This window comes from Lutjanus erythropterus, chromosome 23 (genome assembly GCF_056507025.1).
Source record: "Lutjanus erythropterus isolate fLutEry1 chromosome 23, fLutEry1.hap2, whole genome shotgun sequence".
In the NCBI taxonomy this organism is placed as follows: domain Eukaryota; kingdom Metazoa; phylum Chordata; class Actinopteri; order Lutjaniformes; family Lutjanidae; genus Lutjanus; species Lutjanus erythropterus.
The window spans coordinates 10867928-10874861 of record NC_139339.1 but is presented as its reverse complement, the minus strand read 5'-3'; positions in this window follow the sequence as shown (position 1 = coordinate 10874861).

The following is a 6934-nucleotide window of genomic DNA, read 5'->3' as shown; positions in this document are numbered from 1 at the left end:
GTATGTCTGTATGTATGTATGTATGTATGATTTCAGGCTTGACTGTATGTATATATGTATGTATGTATGATTTCAGGCTTGACTGTATGTATGTATGTATGTATGTATGTATGTATGATTTCAGGCTTGACTGTATGTATGTATGTATGTATGTATGTATGTATGTATGTATGTATAATTTCAGGCTTGACTGTATGTATGTATGTATGTATGTATGTATGTATGTATGATTTCAGGCTTGACTGTATGTATGTATGTATGTATGTATGTATGTATGATTTCAAGCTTGACTGTATGTATGTATGTATGTATGTATGTGTGATTTCAGACTTGACTGTATGTATGTATGTTTGTATGTATGTATGTATGTACGTATGATTTCAGGCTTGACTGTATGTATGTATGTATGTATGTATGTATGTATGTATGTATGTATGTATGATTTCAGGCTTGACTGTATGTATGTATGTATGTATGTATGTATGTATGTATGTATGTATGTATGATTTCAGGCTTGACTGTATGTATGTATGTATGTATGTATGTATGATTTCAGGCTTGACTGTATGTATGTATGTATGTATGTCTCTGACAGAATTACATAGCATGTTAAATCTGATATCTAATTAATTATATCTAAATTCTACATCAATCATAGCTGACTAGTGGTTACTTTTTGCTAACATTAGCTAACTTAATATGTGATATATTTGTTGCCTTTACAGGTCCCTTAGCAACATCTTTTAACCATCTTCAACCATCAAAATTAGGTTTCCGTTTCAACATGGACTAGTTTAGCTCATAGCAAAAAGGTGTGAAACTTAAGAAGGGTCAACTGACAATAATTAGTTTTAGAGTAAACTATATGTTTCTTCATTGTCCGTCCTCTGACAGTATTTAAGCAGCAGGATCATCATCTTTAGCCATCAATGCTTCCTCTTGTCTCAACAGTGGACTAATGGAGATCAGCAGATGCTATAGACAAGACAAAGGTGGAAAAAAAACAACAACTAGAGAGGCGTTTTAGAGCCGAGGTAATGATGTCACTAAGTGGATTGTTGTTCTCTGAGCCACTTGACACATTTAGCTGTTTTTTTCTCCTCTCAGTAACAGTCAGCAGATGAGCATCACATTATCAGGCTGAAGTGTTTGTGTTTGGCTGGACATTCATTGTTGTTAACTGCTAACAGATAAAGAACTGTTCCCATTTGGTGCATTATGTAACTCACACCAAAACAAAGCGTACTACAGTGATGCAGCTCAACCGATGTGTCACAGAGAGAAAGAAGGAGGTCAGAGCGCTTCCACTAAAATATTAGCGATTTTTTTTTTTTTTTTTTTTTTTTAGTAAAATGCAGCAGCTGTCGGTCTGTTTCACATGATTTCCTGCAGTGATATGATGGATTTTAAAAGCTCAAATGTGTTACTCGCCCGAGCTGAGATGATCCAATCAATATTTGGCACCGTGGTCATTTCACCCAAAGCTGTAAGTGAGTGAATCATAACTTCAGATAAGGAACGCAGCCTGGAGCATCCCAACAGATAATGAGAGACTGAGAAATGAGAGATCGAATTTGTTGGCTGAAGTGATTATGTCCAAAATGTCCTTTATGTTGGGTTGTTATCAGGACCAATACAGAACAGATTTAGCTCCCAGAAAATCTCATAAAATACTGTCAGTCTATCTTTTTCAATTATTTCCACTTTCCAAAAATGTTAGTGTGTCTGTGTGGACATAAAGTTGTCTTTAGCTTCGGAAGAAACTGACACTTTTATCAAGATTTATTGACCCATTCTTTTTAGGCAAATAATTAATATTGAGTCAGAACTATTGTCCCTGTAAACATTTGTGATCAGATCTCACTTCCCCCTTTATATACAGTAATATTTAAATACATATCTACATCTGCACAGTTTGGGACAAACAGACACAATGCTTTTACATAAATAAATAACTTGTATAACACTTGCAGAATTTATGAGAAGGCCAAAATAATTAAGAATTTGTTGTTGAAGTTTATAAAGTTTCTCCTCATACACTGACTCACAAAACTGTGAGATTTTATAAGGGGATTTGGACTTTCTTTACAGGGGATAAAGAAGTAGCTAATCATCAATAAAATGTTGCCTTCTTTCATAAATGTAGTGTAGTGGACAAAATGTTTTTTACACAAACAAAAAGAAATAAAGCTATAATATTTATATATTATATATATATAATGATTTGTACTAATGTTCTGACGATGTTCAAAGACAGAGAAATCCATAATTTATTCAAGGTAATTGTCTATTTCCTTTTTTTTAAGTTAGCAGCGGTCACAGACTCACCAGGACACTGGTGATGAACGCCGCTCAACAACGAGTTTCTGTGTCATCTATACATTTCCAATCATTTCAGAGTCTTGTAAAGCACAAAAATGAGAATGTACTAAATAAAAGTTTTAAATTCACATATTCTAATTTAGGGTTTAGCCTTTCAAAATCAGCATGTTCACTTTCATTTAGGAAAGTTGATTTAATTATTCTATAAATGCTACTTTAACAGCTGCAGGAAGTCATGGACTATATTAGCTCACTGTGGCTCGGAAATTATTTTCATGAAACAAAACATTTCGAAAACATTACCCCCTCAGGTTAGAGTAATATTTTTAGTGATGAGCACAGTGTGCTGCCATGCTGATTTGAGCATCTAAATATCTCGTTGACCAATCGGGTCGCTTGGTCGGAACTACCTGTTGTTTTATTGTCATCCAGCCACCTAGGATGCGTGTTAATATCAGGTGTAAACAGCCTCTTTGAACACTCAGTACTCAGCAAGAAGGAAAACACTCATCAGGTTGTTTCAGTGAACATATTAAGGGAGCTAATGTACCATCACTGATTTTTAATGTGTTTGTTTGTGTGAGTGTGTATTTTCAGCTTTAGCAGTGAGTCTGAGTGGAGATAATGATGATGTATGCATCCTTACCCGTCCTTAAACCAATGCTGAATGCCTGGAATATTGGAGTCTTGTTAATCTAGAATTTAATTAGCGCATTATAATACACTTACATCAGCATATAAGCACATTTGAAAGTAAAAGAAAAACTCAAATAAATGAAACATGAAAGCGTGAGGCAGAAGAAAACAGCAGCAGCCTAAAGAGAATGAAAGCTCCATAAAACAAGATTAAGGCGTTTCCTCTTGAAATGCCTCGTGGGCACCGGCTGCGAGAGGCTCTCTGTGTGTTTGTGTGAGACATTAGGGGTCATAATTGAGTTGGGCTGAACAAGGCCAATGACCAGGAACCGATGACCAGAGCAAAAAAGGTCAGCGGCTGGAGTTTATTGGGTTGCCGTTTGGAAATGCTACCAAACCCTGCAGGCTTTGACCATTTGCAACAAATCACTTCCGACAGATAAACCGATCAGCTGCTATTTGTGGAAGCATAGCATTTACTTAGAAGACGCGGGGTTGTAGGTTCAAGCATCAGTGCGTGAGTTAAGAGGCCGCTGTTCAACACTTGGCGATTCAACACTTGTGACGCTGCAAACTTCAAATCTGCTTGATGACTCCGTTAATGAGCCACAGGGGCCTCGCCAACATTCAAATCATATATTAACATACTGTGACATACAGTCTGGTCTGACATTCATTATATCCGTACAGTGTTTCTCAAGGCAAGCAAAGACATTTACCCCACCAATGACTAATTTCAGTGTCCTTTATGCTCTCTGTTGCTCTGCCAGACACCACCTGAAGAACATGTGCGGCTGTAATCTCATTTATTGCCGTGCACAACAGAATGAGAATTGATTGAAACAAGAGGAAAAGAGTGACATGAATAACAATATCATGCAGCGAGAAAGGACAATTAGCAGATCGATAGTCAGCAGGGAAATAATGTTAGTCGGAACAGTGAAATTAATTGTTTTGTGGTAACATGTTGGATAAATTAAATTAACCTTAGGAAATATAACGCATGATGCAGGAGTGGAAACCTGTTAAGTCAGCTTAAGACCTGACTCAAGTCAGGTCTTAAGGTGTCAAAGCAAGTCCCCAGTTGAGTCTCAAATTTGTCAAAGTCGTCTTGAAGTACATTTCAAGTCTAGGCTGAGGTTAGGTAGCATTTCTGTGAAGTTAGTCAAGACAAATCTAAGTCAATTCTTGCCAAAGCAGAACTCAAAACAAGTCCAAGACAAGTTAAAGTCAAGTCTTATTTGGTCTAAAGTCTTGTCAAAGCAAGTTGCCAATCAAGTCTCAAAATCTGTCAAAGCAAGTCCCACATCAAGTGCCAAGACTTGCCAAAGTACATTTCAAGTTTAGACTGAGGTCAAAGCTGGGGGAACTGCTGAGTTAAGACATAATCTTCTGGTTTCATCACTATGATGGCCACCTTTCACATTACATAGCCATTTAATCCATTGTTATTATAAACATATTGATTGGTTCAACTTAAAGCCCCACAGCACAGCCCTGAATTGATTTAGAAGTACAGATTAACATTATTTTGGATTTAGTTTTTCCCTAAAATATGATCACATTCTTGAAATCTTCTGGTCACAGTAACTTAAAAGATATTCATGCTTCCTCTGCTTTAAGTCAAGTTACAGTTATTACACTTCAGATGTTGCCCAGCGGACTCACTGAGGCGTGAGAATTACTTTCATCTGAGCAAACAATAATGTATTGTTCTTGAAGAATTATTAATGCACTTTGTGGCAGGAGTTTTGTGTCTGGCCTTACAGTGCTGTTGCCTGAAAATAATCCTTTCTCACTGTTCCTGCATAATGTATGAAATGTGGTCTTTATTTCTATAAAGTCCCATGAAAGGAGCAGCGAGATCAGTGATGAAGTACCAAAAAGCAGAAGGGAAAAATGACCTTGCATGAATAATTAAACATATTGAGTTGTTTGAATTTGTTTTCTGACAAGCAAGTATAAGATTGACAAAGGAAAGCAGACAGTTTGATTTGCAAGTACCAATTACTTATTCAGTAGATGTAATTTTCGTAGAGGCTAAAGGGAGAAGGAGATTTCAGATAATTGAAGCAGCACAAAGAAAAGAACTGCATGGCCCCGAAGTTTTATGCGCTCGTCTACAGCCTTTGTTCTTTGAACCCAATATATGTGTAGGTCTGAATTCAGTGGCTTGTACTGTATCATTTTAGTAATGAAGGCAGCATTTCTGTGCTTCCTGTACAGAACATTGCCAAACAGGCTGACAGACTTGTAGAACTAAAAAGGACAATCAAAGACAAGTTTCTTTCAAAGAAACTTGTCGAGCCTTCTCAGCGGACATTTCAAGTCTAAGCCGAGGTCAAATGTTTTGTCAAATTTGTCTCAAATCTTGTAAAAGCAAGTTTCCAATCGAGCCTCAAAACCTGTCAAAGTGAGTTTCACATCAAGCGTAAAGACTTACCAAAGCACATCTCACAGCTCAAGTCTCAACTCTCAAGTCTAAAGTCAGGCAAGACAAGTCCAAGTCAAATCTCATCAAGAGTCAAGTCTTGTGAAAGCGAGTTGCAAGTCAAGTCTCAAAACCTGTTAGAGTGAGTCTGATATTAAGCGTCAGGACAAAACACATCTCAAATTTTGGCTCAGATCAAATCTAAAGTGTGTCAATTTTCAATCCAGCCAAAGCAAGCTTCTAGTCAAGTGTCACAGGTTTGTCAAAACGAGGCAGGTCAAAATCTTGCCACAACTTCAGCCAAAGCCAATCTTGTGTAAGGTTTCAATACTAGTCAAAAATGTCAGGTCTTGTCATAGGAAGTAGGCATTTAAGTCTCAAGAAATGGCAGCCAAATGCAGACAAAGTGAGTCTCGAGTCAACTTTAAAGTCCTGCAAAAAAGGCCACAATAACGTTTGAATAGCGTTTGAACATTTTCCTTTCAAAGCTATGTCAGCAGTGTTTGTTACATAACTGAGACCAGGTCCCTTCAATGCAGAGGCGTAATATTTAAGCACGGCCCATCTGCTGCTGTCTTTTTTCTGGGATCTTACCAGATCAACATATTTTGCTGTCAAATTTTAAGGCAAGCGTTTAGGGTGTAGAGTCTTAAGTAAGTTAAGTCCGACTCAAGTCTGGGTCTACAGCTCTGGGAGACAGATGGAGGTCCTGAATTAGACCTGTGGTTTATTCACTGTTGGTGGGCACAGTGGGAGATTAAGACCGATTAAAACTCTGCCCACAAGAACTAAACTGCAGTTTCTTTTCTTGAAAACAGGCACTGCAGTAACAGACAACCTGTCTGAGGATTTGCATTGTTCATTTAACTACTGCCGCCTGTTCCTCAATATTTGACCACAGAGACAACCAATTATGCTTTTCTTCTCATTTCTCTCTGGCTAAATTTAATGAATTAATTATTTCCAAGAAACACTTCGCTGCACTGTATGGTTTCCTTCCAGGTCAGTGAGGTTAATATCCGTAGTGTGAGTAACAAGCCAATCGGAATCAATACGCTATGAGAGTTGGCCAACTATGTATCACCATCTTGAAATTATGTGGAACAGGAGCAATCTCTATTAATACTTCCTCTGTGTGAGAGCTTTTAATTTGGACCTTTTACAGCCTGATCTGTAACACACTGTGAAAATAATGTGCAAAACCCACTGTGTTTCTCTTCCAAAGCTCTCACACTGCCACGCCGGGGCTCCCAGATCCATTCCTGCAAAGATGTTTCATTGCTGATAGTTTCTCTGCTGGCTGGCGCCGCTCCGGTGACAGATTCAATACGAGCTCTTCAGATGGGGGGAACAAATACCGTAAGCAACCGTTGCTCCATAATAGGACGATATTAGAAAATTATTTATCGATCAGTACCTCTCTACCACAATCTAAACAATTCTAAGCCTAATAAAGTTACTATCTGTGTTTGGTTCCACAGGTGTTACGCACACGTCCTATATGTAACAAAGGGACAAGAAAAAGTCTGCTGCAAGGTAAGAACT